The sequence below is a fragment of the Narcine bancroftii genome, chromosome 1, assembly GCF_036971445.1.
Source record: "Narcine bancroftii isolate sNarBan1 chromosome 1, sNarBan1.hap1, whole genome shotgun sequence".
NCBI classification, from domain to species: Eukaryota; Metazoa; Chordata; class Chondrichthyes; order Torpediniformes; family Narcinidae; genus Narcine; species Narcine bancroftii.
In genome coordinates, this window is record NC_091469.1 from 255778206 (window position 1) to 255799169 (window position 20964).

Consider the following 20964-nt stretch of genomic DNA (forward strand, 5'->3'; position numbering starts at 1 on the left):
CAACCAACTAGCCAGAGTGTTCGTGGACATTTTCAACTTTTCATTGCTGCAGTCAGAGATTTCCACCTGCTTCAAAAGGGCATAAATCATCCTGGTACCCAAGAAGAGTAGTGTGAGCTGCCTCAATAACTACTGCCCAGTAGCACTAACTTCTACTGTGATGAAATGTTTTGAGAAGCTGGTCATGGCCAGAAGCACACATACCTAAGCAAAGATCTGGACCCGCTGCAATTTGCCTATCGTCATAATTGTTCCACAGCAGATGCAATGTCGCTGGCTCTCCACTCAGCTCTGTATCACCTCAAAAACAGCAATTCATGCATATGGCAGCTGTTCGTTGACTTCATCTCGGCCTTCAATACCGTTATTCCCTTAGTGCTGGTTATAAAGCTACAAACTCTAGGGCTCTGAACGCACCTCTGCAACTGTATCCTTGACTTTCTCATTGGAAGACCATAGTCAGTACGAAATGGAAATGTTTCCTCCTCACTGATTATCAATATAGGCATACCCCAAGGATGCATGCTTACCCCACTGCTCTACTCATTATACACCCGTGACTGTGGGGCCAGGCACAATTTCAATGCTATCTACAAGTTTGCCGATGACATCACAGTTGTCAGTAGAATCACAAACAGAAATGAGGAAGCGTCCAGGAGGGAGATGGATCAGCTCGTTGAATGGTGTCACCACAAACTTGCGCTCAAAGTCTGCAAAATCAAGGAGATGATTGTGGACTTCAGGAGGAAATGAGGGGAACATGACCCAGTCCTCATTGAGGGGTCAGTAATGGAGAGGGTCAAAAACTTCAAATTTCTGGGTGTCATAATATCTGAGGATCTGTCCTGGAGCCTCCTTATAGATGCAATCACAAAGGCGGCTCGCCAGCAGCTATACTCTGAGGTGTCTGAGGAGATTTGGTATATCAAAAGATTCTTGTAAACTTCTACAGGTTTACCATGGAGAGCATTCAGGCTGGTGGCATCACTGCCTGGTATGGAGGCGCCAACTCTCAGGACAAGAAAAAAAACTCCAGAGGGTTGTTAACTCGGCCTGCAACATCACAGGCACCAGGCTTAATTTCATCGAGGTCATCTACATGAGGTGATGTCTTAAACGCAGCCTCTATCCTCAAAGATTCCCACCACCCAGACCTTGCCTTCTTCCTTCTGCTACCATCAGAGGGTGGGGGGGGGGTGCGGGGAGGTGCAGGAGCCGAAAGACGAGTACTCAAGGGCACAAGGACTGCTTCTTTCCCGTTGCCATCATATTCCTGAAAAATCAATTAACCAAAGGCACTACCTTGCTTTTCGTGGACTATTATTTTTATAGTAATGTTGTAAGATAGTTATATGATTGTTTGCTCTATGACGCTGCCGCAAAACACTGAATTTCATGACTTGCTCATGACAATAAATTCTGATGCTGATTTACAGTGATCAGCCCCAACCCCTTCAGTGCCAGCCTTATGGTAGCCCGGTTTGGAATGGGCATAGTGACCAGGATGATAGCAAAGAACTCCCTTGGCAGATAGAATGGACTACACTTGATTGGCAGATGTTCTATGTCAGGGCAACAAGACTTGGACATAACCATCGTAATTGTGCATCAGGATGAATTGATGCCACCTCTTGCTTCATCTAACACCATTGACCTGTCCATGCAGTGGAGGGTGAAGCTTCTGGGCTGCGGTGCTGTGTCCTGTATAAATTGTTCCTCGTTACATGGATAGTGAGAATCGGTGGTATGTGGGGTAAAAGGGGATGGGTCTGATAGGAACACAGCTGGTTTGGACTCAGTGGGTCAGAATTATTGGAAATGTCATGATGACTAATTGTCATCACATTCCATCATTGACATTCTATAGATCTTGGATATTCTCTTTTATGTCTTAACAGTCATTCGCTCACTAATGGCCAAGTTATTTATAATTTTGGCGCAGATTATTTCCAGTAATTTTATAGAGTTGACTTTGGAAGTTAAAAGCTATGGTCAGATAATTATCAGTAGAAGTAAATCAACAAGTTGTTACGACACATCAGGTAAAAATCATTCTGGAGATGTGGTTTACAGTTAAGTAGATAAAGTACAGAAATGGACTTTATTCAGAGAAAGCTAAGAGGAGCTGTACATTTAAACTTGTGAAGGATGAAGAATAAATAGTCAATCAACAACAGTTGCATGTTTAAGGTAATTGACAGGTGAGTCAAAGAGGAGACAGTGAGAGACTTTATTGTGTATTGAAGAGTTAGCATTTGCTCTGCTGGTCATAAAATGGTAATGAATGCAAATATAATTGCACTTTGTATGTAACAATTTTAAGGTGATTGGAAATTGCTTTAAGATTCAGAATAGATGGGTGCAATAACCTTTTACCTTTTGTGAAAATAAATCATACATACAAGAATCTAGAATGAAAAATTGTGGATTAAAAATTTTTCAATGAAATGAGAAAGACCAAGGAGCAACAGTAATGAGAATAATCTTTGAATAGCACAGATTTCATTGACTGGTGACATTCTATGATGTTCAGCTATATATTATTCCTTGAAGAAGGGCTCAGGCCCAAAATGTCAGCAATATATCTTTGACTTATACAGCATGTGAATTTTCCACGCTTTTAAAATCCACCTCCTGGCCCTCTCTGACTCCTTCTGCTTGTTCTGTGCAGTGCTAGGATGTTGCTTTGCCGACTTTGGCTGCCATGTTTCCTGCATGCAGTATAGCAGCAATGGCACATTCCCATGCACTCCCCCTTAGTTGCAAATAGTTTCCAATGTGTTGCAAAGCGGTGCCATTTATGCCAGGGGTGCTCCCTTGTGTTTTTATCCATAATCTTGAAAACCAAGTGTGAAGAAACGAATGGGAAAGACTAATTGCTTTTAAGGTTAGCTGAAGAAAAATCCGCAAAGAATAAATGAACATCAGTGCAAAGAAATGGTTACAGATTGGGCAAGGCTCAGGCTGGTGATTGAGGACAGATTGGGCAGGGGCGTTGCCTGGGGATTGGGTGCAGATTGGATAGGGGTGCTGCCTGGGGAATTGGGTGTAGGGTAGTAGTTACTACTGGGGATTGCATGCACGTTGGGCAAGGGCATTGCTTGGCATGCTGGTTGCTAGTTATGGACAAGTACTGCTTGGGGTCAGGAGAACCAGACACTGTTTTGAGCCTGGTGATCTGGAAGGGACTGTCTGGATACAGATGGTAGTGTCTGATGGATGTACTGTGCTATATTAAAAAAAAGATTTTGTTTAAAATAGTGTTATTTTTAATGGCTCAAAACTGGTAATTTTACAAATGGGGGGAGCTTCCTCCCCCTTGACCCCCCCCTCCCCCCCACTGTACACCTTGCGCAAGGGCTTGGCTCTTTCCTTTTAACCTCACTCACATATCTGCTTTTATGGACGCTGAAAGACCGACTAAGTTAATCTCGCATTGCGGTATCTTTCTTTTAACTACAATCACAGTATCTACAGACTTTTGTTTCACTCAGCAAAATATTCCTTTTTTCAAATAGTTGTAGTTTACTAAACCTTGTTTTTAGTTATTTCACCCATTGCAATGAAACAGTAAACGCGTGTAATTTAATCATGGGAATTGTTGTGAAATTCTTAAAGTAAATCATTGAAGCAGTAAATCATAACTTCTAAGTCGTTACTTAATCTTGCCCTGCTTGGCACTTAAACACCATTCACAAATGTTTAATCATTTATATTTTGTTGCTTAAATCATCTCTCATCCTTGTTTTAGGATCTATTGATTATTTGTCTTGCAATTTTTTTCTAAATTCATGATCCAATTCCAACCCAGCAGACTTTCTTTGTGTTTCTTTGCTGATTAGCCTATTTAACCTTCAGAATTGGTACTACTCCAATGGCTTCACCCTCTAATTCTTCCAGCGTTCATAAACTTTATAATGTGACCTTTATATTTTTCTCTTTCTTGCCAGTACTGTTTATCTTTTTAAAAGAATGGTGTATGAATGTATTGTAGAAATATAACTTAGCACAATTTGTCTCCAATATTGTAAAATAAACTAATAATGAGTTGTATTAAAATATTCCTCCCATTTAATTATCTAATCAACTCAGACACTTAGTGAGTAGGGGAAAATTTATCACCACTTAATATAATGTTTCTGTGTTTAATAAATTAATCTCAAGATCCAATCTGGTAGTATGTTTGTATCATAAAATAGTTTATTTAAGACATGGGGGGGGGGGGGTAAAATCACTGAATGTTAAATGAATGAGGTCGAAATTCTCTGATAATGTGAAATTGGTCTCACTCCCTTGTGCTTATTGCCCTGCATTTTTGACCATTCCAAGTACATATCACATTGAATTTTGAATATTGCTCTTGAAACTTTTCACTAGATTTTTAGCCAATGTGTTGCAGATGATGGTGACATCTGCAAAGTCATTATCCTTTCCCAATTATCTTAAATCTCCAACTTTTACTTGGTGCTCCACCTACCAATGTCCACAACGCCTTCCATTAAAAAGTACTCTTAGTTTTTAAACTTTATTTATTCGTTCAAAAAACAAATAATATGACCTATACAGCAATGTCTTGGGTAAACTTATATCTCTCATTTTGTTCGTTTTAGATTGGTCACAGTGTTTGAGCTACTGAAAGAAAATAGACACCCACACCGAGAGCAGTTCAGTTTATACAAATGTTTATTACAAATTCAAAAGCTGATTTCACACTACAATATGCAAGCCCTTCCCAACTATACTTATCAACGCTTGGACTGGTCCCAACTGCCGAAGCGAGGCAACGACCGCACACTTGTAGTAGGTTGTCAGGGTGCCAGTAGCAGCTTCTCCACCTCCCCTGACCGGGACGTTGGCTGGACTCCAGAAGTTCTTCTTCTTGCTGAGAGATGTTGCCACCTCTCGGAGAGTCTCAAACTTCAGCAGCGGGGCCATGGCTTATATTACCCAAAAAACGCTTACCCAAGCACCTATTCCCAGTGCAGCAAGAAAGATAAGCAAGCAAGCTAGCATACTAGACTTCTAACGAATAACATAATTTTCAGCTTATCACTTTGAATACAGTGGTTTATTTTGCATCAAGGCTAGGCCCCTGACAGTCTGTGACCAAAACAAGCAGGAAGATTAAATGTTCTTGGTACACAGATGTCCTTTCGTCAGATAACCGCATCTCTGGCCCCTTGGTGGAATTTAGCTTATGTCTGCTGATTCTAAAACACAAGCAGTTCTCAGCCTTGCAGAACCCAGAGCTGCAAGTTTAAAAAAAACAGGTTAGAATCTTCCATTACAAGCAATTAAACATGAACATTTTTTAATGTCTTTCTTTTCTTTGGCTTGGCTTCGCGGACGAAGATTTATGGAGGGGGTAAAAAGTCCACGTCAGCTGCAGGCTCGTTTGTGGCTGACAAGTCCGATGCGGGACAGGCAGACACGATTGCAGCGGTTGCAGGGGAAAATTGGTTGGTTGGGGTTGGGTGTTGGGTTTTTCCTCCTTTGCCTTTTGTCAGTGAGGTAGGCTCTGCGGTCTTCTTCAAAGGAGGTTGCTGCCCACCAAACTGTGAGGCGCCAAGATGCACGGTTTGAGGCGTTATCAGCCCACTGGCAGTGGTCAATGTGGCAGGTACCAAGAGATTTCTTTAGGCAGTCCTTGTACCTTGTCTTTGGTGCACCTCTGTCACGGTGGCCAGTGGAGAGCTCGCCATTTAACACGATCTTGGGAAGGCGATGGTCCTCCATTCTGGAGACGTGACCCATCCAGCGCAGCTGGATCTTCAGCAGCGTGGACTCGATGCTGTCGACCTCTGCCATCTCGAGTACTTCGACGTTAGGGATGTAAGCGCTCCAATGGATGTTGAGGATGGAGCGGAGACAACGCTGGTGGAAGCGTTCTAGGAGCCGTAGGTGGTGCCGGTAGAGGACCCATGATTCGGAGCGGAACAGGAGTGTGGGTATGACAACGGCTCTGTATACGCTTATCTTTGTGAGGTTTTTCAGTTGGTTGTTTTTCCAGACTCTTTTGTGTAGTCTTCCAAAGGCGCTAACAATGAAGACGCTGTTTACATCCGGTACCGCACGGATGGCAGTCTCTTCAATCTGAGGCGCCTGCAAGCTCACACCAAGACACAAGAGAAACTTGTCCGTGAACTACTCTTTGCAGACGATGCCGCTTTAGTTGCCCATTCAGAGCTAGCTCTTCAGCGCTTGACGTCCTGCTTTGCGGAAACTGCCAAAATGTTTGGCCTGGAAGTCAGCCTGAAGAAAACTGAGGTCCTCCATCAGCCAGCTCCCCACCATGATTACCAGCCCCCCCACATCTCCATTGGGCACACAAAACTCAAAACGGTCAACCAGTTTACCTATCTCGGCTGCACCATTTCATCAGATGCAAGGATCGACAATGAGATGGACAACAGACTCGCCAAGGCAATTTTTTAATGTATATATATAAAAAAAGAGGAAAAAAAGATCTTCCCCCCCTTCAGCCAACTCTCCTAAGGAGAGCCATTAAAAAAAGGAAAGAATATTAAAAAAGTTAAATATATATGTTAAAATCTAATCAATATAAATTGAAATGTAAATATTCTGAGTATAACAGCCACTTATTAATAAAAAAATTATAATTATCATGTGAAACATACGTAATTTTTTCGATTTTTAAACAATGTTTCATCTCATAATGCCATCTATTAATATCAATCATATTTGTATCTTTCCACATACTAGCAATACATTTTTTCGCTACGGATAAAGCTAAATATACAAAAGCAAGCTGAAACTTATCTAATCCCAAGCCTTTCAGAGGTTGCAAACTACCCAATAAAAATACTGTTGGATCTAAAACTATTTTAATCTTATAAAGATATTCTAAAAACGATTGAATTTTCTTCCAAAAAGATTCTACATGTATACATGACCAAACAGCATGAAAAAAAGTTCCAACCGTATCACCACATCTAAAACACAAATCTGATTCATTAAAACCATTTTTTAAAAATTTTCAGGTGTCAAATATAATTGATGTAAAAAAATTTTAATTAATCATTGCATATCGTGCATTTATCAATCTAGTTACACTATCATAACAGATATCTAACTAATCCTGTTCAGAAAAAATAAAACCAATATCCGCTTCCCATTTAATTTTGGATCTATCCCAACCCTTTTTATCCATACCTTCCTGTAATATTTGATACATAAATGAAATATAACCCTTCTCTGGTACCTTCATAAGAAAACTCTCAAATTTAGTCATTTTAGGTAAAATCATATCTCTACCAAATGTACATTTTACCAAAGATTGAATTTAATAATAAAGAAATGAAGAATTCTTATCAATACCAAAATTTTCCCTCATCTGATTAAAAGATAAAAACTTACCCTCTTTAAAACAATCTCCCAAATTTTTCACACCTTTAAATCTCCAATGCAATAAACTTTGATTATGTATTGAAAAATAAATAAGTTGATTATTATACAACGGAGTTGAAGCCAATAATTTACCCCGAGAACCTATCATTTTATTTTTCTTTATCCATAACTTCATTAAATGTTTTAGTATAGGCACATTATATTGTTGTAACAAATTCATATTCCACCTAAACAAAAATTGATGTATTTCAAATTCAGAAATACTTGCCATCTCAATTTTAGCCCAACTAGGACGCCGTACCAAATCCATCAATGAACTAATAAATTTAAGTTGGGCTGCCTCATAATAATTTTGAAAATGTGGTAAACGTAATCCCCCTAACTCATATTTCCAAGTTAATTTATTCAAAGCTACTCTCAAAAATTTACCCCTCCATAAAAACTCCCTAACTTTTTTATTTAAATCTCGAATAAAATTTTTATCAAGTATATATGGAATAGATTAAAACAAATATTGTATATGCAGAAAGATATTCATCTTAATTGTATTTATCCTTCCCATTAAATTAATAGGTAAATCTTTCCATTTAATCAAATAGTTTTAATTTTTTTCATTAACGGAGCATAATTTAATTTATATAAAGATTGATAATTAACATTCAAAATTATACCCAAATATTTAATTCGAATAGTCCACTTCAAATTAATAATATTCTCATAAACTGAATAATCTCCTTCACTTACCGGTAATATTTCACTTTTTTCCCAATTAACTTTATATCCAGAAAGACATCCATATTGTATTAAACATTCCTTCAAATGCAAAATGACTGAGCTAGATTTGTTAAATATACCAATACGTCATCAGCAAATAAATTAATTTTATACTCCTCATCTAAAACTTTCATACCTTGTATCTGTGTATTTTGTCTTATCAACTGTGCTAAAGGTTCAATCACTAACGCAAACAAAGCTGGTGATAAAGGACAACCTTGATGAGTTGATCGAGTTAACTTAAAAGATTCCGAAATCAAACCATTTGTCAATACTCTAGCTACTGGTTTACTATATAGAGCCCTAATCCAACCAATAAAAGAAGGACCAAACTTAAATTTCTCCAAAACTTTAAACAAAAAATTCCATTCAACTCTATCAAATGCTTTTTCTGCATCCAAGGATATCACCATCGGATGATTTAAAGATTATCGAAATCTATTAATCAAACTAATCACTCGCAAAATATTATCTGAAGCATATCTATTCTTTATAAAACCTGTTTGATCAATATGAATCAACTTTGGTAAAAATTTAGCCAATCTATTTGCTAATACTTTAGCTATTATTTTATAATCTACATTTAACAATGAAATTGGTCTATATGAAGATACTTTCAAAGGATCTCTATCTTTTTTAGGAATTACTGTAATTAAAGCACTAGAACAAGACTCAGGTAATTCATAATGTTCTCCAACTTGATGTAATACATCCCCAAACACTGTAGATAAATCATCATAAAAACTTTTGTAAAATTCAACCAAAAATCCATCATCACCAGGTGATTTACCATTTGGCATTTCCAACGTAGCCATTTTAATTTCCGAATCAGTAAATGGTTCTTCTAACTCCTGTATATCTCCATCCTCTAATATTGGTAAATTCAACTGTGATTTAAAAAAAATCAATCGATTCAGTTTCCTGTTTTCCTTCAGATGTATATAACTTTTTATGAAATTCATCATTAATCTCACAGTTTATAAGTAATAAGAGGATTCCGTCTAACAGAATTAATAGTCCTCGAAACCTGTTCTTTCTTTAATTGCTACGCCAATACCTTGTGTGCTTTCTCTCCCAATTTGTAATACTATTGTTTAGTCCTATTAATCACACATTGAAATTGATGATTGCAAGATATTATTTCAATTTCAGCCTCAATAATTCTATTTTCTGATCTTCTGTTTGGAATTCTACTCCAAAAAGATGTTGATGCTCATTTGAATGGATTTTTGCACCTTTTGTGATTATTGGTTGTGGTGATTGGGCCTGAGAGTTTGAAGATCAGATGATGTACAGTGGAAAGGAGTATGGTTGAGGTGCCACTTGGTCACCTTTTGAATTATTGATCTCAAAATAGCAATAAATATCAACTTTAATTTCTCATTTATACTGGCTGTTGTCTTTCATACCCTTTTAGTAAATCTCATATTTATTATTCTGTGCTAATCCCAAGATTTAAAAAGTAATAATACTGGCCCAGATTTTGATAGGAGAATGGTGATTTAAAATCTTTGCCAGTCTGGGATGTGAGAATGCACTTAATTTGATGCAGAAATTCAAAGGCTGCTGTTAGAAATTCAGCTCTTTCTGTAATCAAGGCAACATTTTTGGATGAACATGAATTTGAGCTGTTTAAAAAAAAAAGCAGTCCTACTACAAAATGTTCCTCAATTCTCATGCTTTATTTCCTGAGGTCTGAGGGCTGGTTTCACTGACAGGATTTAAACCTAGTCCCAGACTAAAATGTTTGTTTGAGCTGTCTTAACTTAAAGCGACTTAAAATAGTTGTAGATTTGGCCTGTTCTGGATTAAACTAAGCCGATTGCAAGAGGGAGACCTAGAGCTACTCTAGGACTCAATTGAAGCTTAAATTAATCCTTTGAAGAAGCAGGTTTAACTTCTGTTTAGTACTGTTTGTAAGGGAGGATGGAGTAGTTGGAATATCTAAATGAAGACCAACATACACCACAGAGCCCAGTCAGACGATTACTTGTGGATAGGAGTAATCCATTAAATTACTTTGATGAAATAACTTTTTGAGACTGATTTCATATGTACAAAGAAAATGCATTGGAAATAATATCTAGACTTTCCTCTCTGTCTTAAAAGAGGAAGGCCTTTACCCAATTCTCTCCAAGTTCTGATTACTTAGAGGTTTTTGGCATCTGAAATCTTTCATTGTGAAACTTTTGATTGTGTAGTGCCAGTGAAGTAACTGTAGGCATTTACAAAATGGGGCTGCTCAGTATCCGTGTATCCTACCTATTGTAGTGGGCCCCTGCTACCCCTTACACACTGGACCCTAAATTGCCTGGTTGATTTCAGGGCAGTGACGCAGTGAGCGGTGTGTCACATATTCATTGCATTGCTGGAGGCCCTGTAGGGAATCTTCTGTTCCCTGTGTTGGCCTCCAAAAGGTAAGTGGCTGGGGTGGGCGGGTTGCTGCCAGGGTTGGGTGGAACACTGTCAGATTGGCAGGGCGGAGTTGGTTGGGGCTGAAGCAATGGCTGTCCTTCTTGCCCATAATCCCTTGTGCTGCTGGAACCACTCTGGTGTTCCTGCAGCATGGGGGATTACGGGTAAGGAAGATGGCCATTGCACGCAAGCGTTAACATAATTTTCTACCTGAGCAGCCATCGATCACTTAAAAATTAACCAGCAGTGGATACATGGTGTGTGTACATAGGTAGACAATCCACCTTGGGTGGTTTGCCAACTTGTGCAATTTTAAAAATATTCTACTTACCAATTGACCTGTACACAGGTTGATATCCTGCCAAATTGGCAGGTTAAACTCGTATTATAATCCAACTTGTAAACCCCTTGTGTGTAGAATAGATCATAAAGTCTGCAGGGCCATTTGCGAACTGAGAAGTCTATATCATTGGTTCTTAACCTCTTTCTTTTCACTCACATATCAGTTTAAGTAATCCCTATGTCATCTGTGCTCTGTGATCAGTAAGGGATTGCTTAAGGTGGTATGTGACTGGGAAGGGAAGGTTGAGAATCACTGCTGTAGATGCAATTGTTTCTGAAATATTTTGCTTGAGAAAAATTGTTATTGGCCCATTTCCTTTGGACTTAGGAAACTGTGCACGAGACATTTAGGTACAATTAAAACAGTGGTTTTCAAACTTTTTCTTTCCACCCACATGACAACTTAGAAAATGGAAGCAACCTTAAAAATGCAACAGCGGTACAGAGAAATGAACAAGTGTATTCCATTAGAAAAAATTACCTACAATCTAAAAGACAAATATACTTGAACAAATTTGGAAACCATACATTGAGTATACTAGAAACCACCGATTTCAAACCTCCACCTCTTAAAATTATAAATGACAAATATGAAAATATTTAAATATGGAATTTATGATGACAACTTTTTCTTTTGTACTCTTTTATTGTTTATTTATTTTTCTTATTTTTCTTTTCCTTTTGCTTTGTTATAGGGGTGGGGGAAAATGTTACTGTGTATATTTTAATGATGAATGCATATATTGTTGTAATAGTTCACAGTGAAATATTAAATAAACAATTTTTTAAAAATCCTTAAGCAATCCCTTACTAATCACAGAGCACCTATGGCATAGGGAATTTTTAGTGGTATGTGCAAAAGGTTGAGAACCACTGGTTTACATCAAGTTTCCTGATGTTGCTTGCCAAATCAACTATGAAGTCCAATTCTATGAATGTGGGTACTTCCCAGGAGTGATTGGCTGAATAGTTAGATGTCATGTTCCCATCAAGTGTCTATCAACTCCTGATGCTGAGGAGTACAGGAACCATAAGAACTGGTTTTCCAATGTTCAGGGTGTGTGCATTCCTAATTTAGAGTTTTCAAATATTGGCTTTTGGAAAGTTGCAACTCTCTATTCAAGGATTTTTTTCAACTCTTGAGTGCTCAGTTGCAGAGACGACAACATACTGGACGACTACTTGGCGATAATGGATATAGTCAGTTTTATTCATTCCATACACAAATCCCACAACAGCTGAGTGGCAAAGATACAACACCATATCCGCACTAGAGGGCTGATTGAGCATCTGTTTGGAGTATGGAAAAATAGATTCCAGTGTTTACGCAATGCACTTTATTTTAAGCCAATAAGGTGCTGCAAGGTGATCATTGCTACAGCTGTACTGCACAAGTATCTGATGCAGCATTGTTCTTCTGATCCTCCATTGAAAGATCAGGATTGAGCAGATGTGCCTATCTATGGCTGTGGCAGGCAATGACCAATGGGGACTTGTGCACAGAGTTGCTTTCATATTGCAGGACTTCAAATGAGATGCATTTAAATATGGCATGTATTCATTATAACTTGTTTTTGATTTGATAATATTTGTTCTGTACAAAATTAAAATAGTGTGCAGTAAAATTAAATGAGTGACTAAATCAAGGCTGGTTTAAAATGCAGTTATGGTGATTAAAATACTCACACTCATGAATATCCAAATGACAAAACACTTTTTTACCTATCATTATTCACCATGGCTGGTAATCACAATTGTCTCATTACTGTATTTTTTGGATCATAGCTCTTTCTTCCAACTTTATATCCAATTCAACCTGTAGAATTCTCATTTACATTTTGTTCTTTCTTCAGATATTTCATTTCATACTCAATAAATTCTCTGGGTAACTTTTCATGCATGGTCATCTTTTTCTCTACTGGTGCAGCATCTTCTCTCAGGGATACTCTAGCACAGGGGTGTCAAACTCAAATTCACGGAGGGCCAAAATTAAAAACTTGGACTAAGACGAGGGCCGAACTAAATATTTATTGAAAATTTTCAACAACATCTGCATGTTTTCTCTTCTTTCAACATATGTAATGTTAAACTTTAGGATATAACTTTAGGAGGATAATGTTACAAGTCAGGAGTAGGTAGCTCAAGTTCACCCTTTGCTTGACCTGAGGGAAACATATTTGGTCCCTGTGGAGATGTAGTCAGCATTCACAGGCTGTGTCCATTTTGGCCTGCATCAGGACTCAGCATTTCCTGCTCTCTCCTCAGGCTCTAGGCCTCTATTCACCCTCGACCCACCATCCCTCTACCTGACCAGTCCTTTACCCAACCTCTACTCACCCCTCACTCCACTCGCTCTGCCTCTACCCACCCCATCCTATACACGCCCCTCTACTGCCTCTCCCCTCAACCTGTTCCTCCCTTTAATCACCCCTCCCCTACTCGCCTTTCCCCTCCCCTTTTACCTCTTCCCTATCCACCCCTCCTTCTACTCATCCCTCCCTCTAACTGCCCCTCGCACCACCATAACTTCCCCTGCCCATTACTCCTCACCTACACTCTCTGCCCACCCCTGCTTACCCACCCACTCAGGCCCAGCGCGCTGCTGATCAGCCTTTGCGGACAGCCACCATCTCTCTCTTCACGTGCAGGGCCGAACCAGCCGTCCCTGGGGTCCGCGCGGGTGCAAGCGCTGAAGGCCTTGGCGACCGGGAGAAGTGCGCTCGCGCTGTGGAAGGGCCATCCGGTGTCAGTCGCACGGGGCTCGCGCTGCCCGGGGGCCGTGCGCAGCCTGCCATGCCCGTCGCGCCGACAGGAAATCACAGGCGCTAGCCCATCCGCCACACCGCTCGACAGGTGGGAGAAGTGACTGGTTGTGCGGGGAGCCTTCCAACTGGCTTGCCGGCTGATGACATCGACAGACTTCTCGTGTTACAATTTCTCGTGTTACAATGGGGAAGGATGGTGGGGGTGACATTACCAAAAAACAGCATCGGCTCTTGCTGCAGGGCGGGCCACCTCTAATACATTTTTGAAATGATCTTGCGGGCCAAATATAATTATATCGCGGGCCAAATTTGGCCCGCGGGCCAGAGTTTGACATGTGTGCTCTAGCAGATATAGAGAATACACACACTTTCCTCTAGAAAAATAACACCATTAAAAGCAGAAATACACACACATGGTACTTAGAATGAAAGTAGAATAAAATTGATACACAGTGGAATTATATTTACCAAAGGAAGTAACTAATTTACTTTATTTGGTATATTTACCATTTGTGTTCCATTCTTCATCTGAACTGTCCAAATGGTCCTCATCTGCTATTCCATCCAAAGGTTGCTGGTGCTCTATTATTCCAGACAGCAAGTCCACCACCAGTATTAAATCACTCTCTTCTGTTCTCTGCATTCTCTTTTTAAAGCCAGTTTAAGGTTCTTCCACAGAGTCATAAAGGCAGATATCTTTCAAAGTAAATGATGTCACAAAAATATGAATGAGAAATGTGAAATACTGATAATAATGAAGATATCTCACCTGAAGTTGCTGTACTGTTCTTGTGGTTATATTTTCATTTGCATGAATTCACTGTAAATTGTGGCCCAACCACTCTTTCTCAGTAACAGTAGTACGGTTTTTACTTTTGTTTCAAGATTTGCACGTAATTGTGTTTTCTATTCCATTCCAGGTTTTTATGAGCACCATTAGATCAATGGCATGTGCTCATACTTAACCTAATCGTGCTTAACCTGGGTGTTCTCAATTCGGCTTAACATACCTTACTCCAGGACTCCATAGTCTCTGGCTAACTAAGCTAAATTTAAGGTACATTCCTGAAAGCTTAAATGTGCTAGTTTAACTAGTACACATTAAGGCCTATTTCTGGCTCCTATCTATGAAACCAGACCTGAGTGTTTTTAAAATGAATCATGTTGAATCATATTGAATCATAATTATTTCTCAACAAGCTATGGTATTAAAATGACTAATTTTATCTGTATTGCTATGTTTTTATACATGTTTTAAATGTGTTTTAGCATTAAATGTTAGTTGATAAGGCTGAAAATGATTTGTTTAAATAATGAAGGATTTTCAGATTACATTGTAGTGCTGAGAATTACAGCATTTTTCTTTATAAATAAACTTTCTAATTGACAAATTTTTAAATTGGTTTGTTAACAGAAATTAAAAAAAATTCATGGTGATGAAACAATTTGTAAACCTAAAATTTTCACCCCCTGAGATGGGGGTGAATATTTTTCTTGTTGATGTTTGATTTAAATATGTAATTATAAGTTTGCCATTAATAGTGGATTAGTTGGGAGTATGTGGCATTGTATTAACACCCTTGTGTTACAGGATGTTTTATTCCTTGAGAAAGGTCCATATCACAATTTTGTGTAATTTGTGCATGCCTTGAGAAATGCAAGCTGGAAAAAAATAAATTTAGTTATTATTTACCTTTTTATCCATGTTAATTCTGTGTCTGAATTTTATTTCTGATCCAAAAATTTTGGTAGTAATTTGTTATTTCTTTGAGGGTGATTTTTTTTCTCTTTGTAACTCTAACAGCCATAACAGCTTGTCGGAGGAAGAAAGAAGTGCCTTTTCAGATGGCAGTAACTTGATTGACTGTATATTTTAAGAATATCTTGCATAATGGAAGATAAAGCTCATCCTTTTATATTTTACTAAAAGGCAAGGCAGTTAGATTTACTTATGGATACCTTAAGAATGTACTCTAGCTCATGCAATCAGTCAAACTACATAATTCAAAAGCAACACTTGCAAGCATAGCTCTGTGGATATTTTTTGTCTCCCTTTTGTGTCCCTCCATATTTTCTACTACAGGTAGCCCCAGAGTTAAGGTGGGGGCAGAGGTTGTGATAGGATTATGTTCCTTGATATTGGTCTGTATTGTGATTTTTTTTTTCGCTCTTTTCCCTCCCCCCCCCCCCCTCTCTGTTATGTGAATTAATCAATGCATGTATTTAGAGGAGTGGAAAAAAATTATGCTGAATTATTTACTTTTTTCCCAAAGATTCCATGAGAACAAATTTTGTTTCCAATCTCAAATATGAAGTGATTTGTGAATTGAGTGATGATGTATTTCTGTTACTTGAATGGCCACAATGCAGAGCTTACCTGTAAACCCAGACTTGTGTTGTAAAATGTAGGTTCATGTTTTGAAGTTTGCTCAAACCTTAGTTTATAAATTTGTGACGGTGAAGGGATTTATTGTTTTAATTTAATTCTGCTGGCATTTATAAATTGGATACGTCAATTTCACCAGTTTCCGTGAACTTTTGATTTTAAGCATGTAATTAAGCTCCAAATATTTAATTAACCAGTACTAAATGTGGAAGTTTATGATAGTACAGTCAATTATCTGAATTGCTTCATAATCATAGGATGATTGACCAAAAAAAAGTTGACCTAAGAAATTTGATCAGAAGTAGAGTATTTGGCCCATTGTTTGCTCTTCTATTTTATAAGATCATAGCTTTTCCAATTTTTATTAATTCCATGTTCTCACCCTATTCTTAAATTCTCAAATTCCTTGATTCTCATTGATTTAAAAAAAAATCTCAATTTTGAATATCTTCAACCTCAGCAACTTTCTGGAGCAAGGAACACCAAAGACTCAATCACTGGGAAAAAAAATTCCTTTTCCTCTGTCCACCTCCACTATCATCCCCAATACCAGGGCACCACAGGGCCGTGCACTCTGTCCCTTACTTCATTTTTTGTACGCCCATGACTACGTGACCAAACACAGCATAAATTTTATCTATGTGTTCACAGAAGACACCACCATTGTAGAAGAATGTCTAATAACAAGGTGAAGTACAGATGCGAGAGATAATAGTCACTTAATACCAGGACAACATCTCCCTCAATGGCATATGTTGATGAGGTCATGTATTCTGTTAGAGAAGATGACATATAATTTACAAAATAAATATCTTTTTTGTTAAAGTTTGGAGCCTGTACGTGGATTGGATGCATTCTAATTGTTAAAATATTTTACCATACATGGGTGGTGTGGTCCCAAACCGCAACACATATCTGAATGTATTGCTTTAATTGCTCTCCTTTTTTTTTTCTTTTTTTGTGGTAGGTTAGTAGTGGGTGGGGTGGGAAGGATAGGGATGGGGTGGGGGGGTTTATGTAATTAAAATATGTATTGCATTATATTTTGTATGCATCATTTATTATTGGATTATAAATAAAGTTTTCAAAAAATGAAACTTCTCCCTCAATCCCATTAAGACCAAGGAGCTGTTTACAGACTTCCAGAAGAAGAGCAGAGTTCACTCCCTGGTCCACATAAATGATATTGAAGAGGAGATCATGGACAACATCAAGTTCCTAGTGATAAATACATCACCTGTGATGTCCTGGAATGTGTCCAGTGACTTTACCTGGCCCATCCTCAGGATACAATGGTTGAGAAAGCATATCTGTACTTTAACTTCCTCAGAAACCCTTTGGAAATTTGGCATGCCACCTGCATCCCTCAATTTCTACTGGTGCACCATTGGAAACCAATCAAGGATCATTGTTGCACGGTAGAACACTACTCTGCCCAAGACTGCAAGAAACCGCAGTTCTTGAATGTAGCTTAGGCCATCACACATTATCCCCCTCCTGACCATCAACTCCATCTATAACTTCTGGTTCTGGTAACTTGGAAAAGCATATGAAGTGTTAAGACTCATCCCCACCCTAACTTCAGGAAGGAGATTCACAAGTGTAAGATCACGAATCATCAGATTCAAGGACTGTTTTTTTCCTGCTATTCCTGAATAAGCCCCAAAATAATTATGTTGCTTTTACTCTGTACACATTTTTCTGTGTAATTCTGCCCTCTTGTTCTGTGTCTTGCTTGTTGTACTCTGAGATGTCTCCTGGTCTGCTCGCAAAACACCTCTTTAACGGCATCTTGGGACGTGATAATAAACTTGAACCCACTCTCTTATTCTGAGACCAAGCCCACTGGCTGTAGACACTTCAGATTTATTGGCAAAGTACATTCATGCCATCACATAAAACCCTGAGATTCTTTTTCCTGTTCCCACCTAGATATGGTGCGATGGGATGCAGAAATGCATAGCTATCTTCCTCTTGGGAAGATCACTTATAATCTGAGAAATAAATATGATGTATTTTTGAAAATTTGGCGCCCATATTTATAAATTGCGGGAATTTGTAGACGTTTTCCCTAAGCTTCGAACTTTGTTAATCTCCTTGGAAGTATCAAAAGATATAAATGATTAGAACAATGTTATTCTTGTTTTCTTTATCTTTCTGTTTTTATGCTTTTTCTTATTTTCATTTCTTGAGGTTTTGTTTGGGAGGGAGGTGGTTGGGGTTGTACACAATGGATTTGATACTAATATTTGATTACTGTATTTTGCATCTGGCATACATGTCCATACATGTATGGAAAATATTTAAATAAAATAAAAAAAAATGAAAGTACTCACAAGTAGTTTTGCTTGTGCCTTGTGCAGTTTTAGTAAAACTTGCCTACTTTTGTACCTTAGTTCTCTTGAAGGTAGTCAGCCTTCCATTAGCTTTCACAAGAACCAGCTACTCGTATGTTTTTCTGTTTTGTTTGTAGGGATTCCTAATTAGTACTGTCCTGTAGTCTTTTTGGAGTCTTCCCAATTGAATAATTAGTTTGCCATTCTTTTATTCCTGAAAATAAACAATTCTAGGTTCCTACCTTTTGATGTTTGCCAGCCTCTTGCCCACTTAACCTATTGACATCTCACTACATTATTTTCATTGCTTACCAGCCCCACGTCCTTTCCTGCCACTTTTGTATCATCTGCAAATTTTGGTACAGTTCCACTTGGTACATTTCCTTTCTCTAAATTTCCTCAAAATGTGGTCAGTGAATTTGTTATAGGTCTTCTGCAATCAATATAAACATTACTGATGTAATAAACAAATAATATGCAAAACAAAATTGTATATTTGATGTAAAAATAAATATATTCTCAAATCATTTTCCCAGTAAAATTAAAGAATCCCATTGATCTGGTAAGGGAATTGAGCTCGCAAGCCCTCCTCTGCCCACTGGTGGATTTATAATATGCTTTCTGTGATAATTGAAAAATTGAAGATAGTCTTGGGTAAAAAAAAAGTTGAGAACCACTAAATCATTAATATATATTGTAAACAGCTGTGGTCCCAGCATTGATCCCTGCAACATCCCAATGATTATAGGTTGCCAACCTGTAAATAGCTCCATATTGCTATTTGCAGATTCCTGCTGGCTACCATCTCTATCAAAGTTAATATACAGTATGATCTCCAAAGCTATGAACTCTGATCTTGTTTAAAAAACATCTTTTCTGCCAGGGACACCAGGAAATGTTCCAGACATTGTTTCTGCTTCCTGAAGCAATCCTGACTCTACTCAATCAGGTTGATTCTCCAAATATTCTGCTGCCTTTATAATTGATTGTAGTATATTTCAATAAATGATATTTATCAATTAAACCTATAATTATCTGTTTTTAAATAAGGAATCATGTTGGCAATTTTCCAGTATGCTGGCACCCCCGTCAGAATTGAAGGATTTTTGAAAGATTACAATCAATGCATCTGTTATTTCTAGGGTCTAAGAATATAAATGATCAGGTCCAAAGGTCTCAAGTCTTGAGCTACATTAGTTTGAGTAATATTAATTATTTCACAGTGGTATTTAATTTTTTTTGGGAGGGTGCTCAAAAGGAGCATGAGAAGACCCTGGTATGTAGGATTAAGGAGAACCCCCAATGCATTCTATTTGTATGTGAAGAAGGATGTCGAGAATGAAGATGGGGGCACTAAAAGATAAAGGAGACAACATGTGCCTGGAGGCAAAGGAGGTTGGGTTTGTCTTAAATGAATATGTTAATATTCACAAGGGAAAAGGACCTTGATCATGGAGAGGTTGAAATAAAACTGGTCTGTGTGCTGGACAATGTGGAAATTAAAGAAGTGGAAGTATTGGATCTTAAAAACATCAAGATTGATAAGTACCTGGGGCCGGATGCGATATACCTTACACTACTGTGGGAAATGAGAGAAGAGATAGCTGGGGCAGTAGCTATGAATCCTCTTTGGTTGCAAGTGAGGTGCTGAAGGACGAGGGGAAAATCCTGGGAATTATAGACTGGTGAGTCTTGTGTCAGTGGTGTGCAAACTAATGGAGAGGATTCTTAAGGATGGGATCTGTAAGCATTTGGAGACATCCATTCTACTTGAGGATAGTCAGCCTGGCTTTGTGAAGGGAAGGTTGTGCTTCACGAGTCTAATTGAGTTTTTTGAGGAGGCAACAAAAGAAATTGATGAGGGTCAGGTGGTACATGTGGTCTATGTGGATTTTAGCAAGGCATTTGACAAGGTCTGCAAGAGACTCATCCAGAAAGTCATGAGTCATGGGATTAGTGGAATCTTGTCAGTGTGGATGAAAAATTGGCTTGTAGGAAGAGCAGTAGTGGAAGGAAAGTATTCTGCCTGGAGGCTGGTGACTAGTGGAGTGCTGCAAGGATCTGTCTTGGGACCCCTGCTCTTTGTGATTTTTATAAAAGACCTGGATGAAGAGACGGAAGGATGAATCAATAAGTTTGCGGATGACATGAAGGTTGGAGGAGTTGTGGATGGAGCTGAAGGTTGTTGAAGGTCACAAGAGGATATAGAGAGGATGCAGAGTTGGGCAAAAAAGTGGCAGATGGATTTCAATCTGGTTAAACATGAAGTGTGCATTTTGGAAAGACAAACCAGAAGGCTGAGTACAGGGTTAATGGTCGATTACTTAAAAGTGTGGATGAATAGAGGGACCTTGGGGTTCAAATCCATACATCCCTCAAAGTCGGTGCACAGGTTGATAGTTAAGAAGACCTTTGGGATGCTGGGATTCATTGATGGGAGATTGAGTTTAGGAGTAGATAGGTCATATTGCAAATCTCTGGTAAGACCACACTTAGTGTATTGTGTTCAGTTCTAGTCATCTCATTATAGGAAGGATATGGAACCTATGGAGAGGGTGCAATGGAGATTTACCAAGAT

General features: G+C 38.4%; 1 protein-coding gene and 1 long non-coding RNA gene across 9 annotated transcripts in view; one reads left to right on the forward strand and one right to left on the reverse strand.

Annotated features, from left to right (window-relative positions):
- LOC138741621 (PHD finger protein 21A-like) overlaps nucleotides 1–20964 on the forward strand; it is a 357755-nt gene that overhangs the window by 29871 nt on the left and 306920 nt on the right. The gene's annotated exons all lie outside the window — the stretch shown is intronic.
- LOC138741736 (uncharacterized) lies at nucleotides 8777–18878 on the reverse strand. The gene is made up of 3 exons (XR_011343725.1): nucleotides 18699–18878; nucleotides 14172–14360; nucleotides 8777–9029 (listed from the first exon to the last, which is right to left on the reverse strand). It is a non-coding gene; the product is annotated as an uncharacterized lncRNA (long non-coding RNA).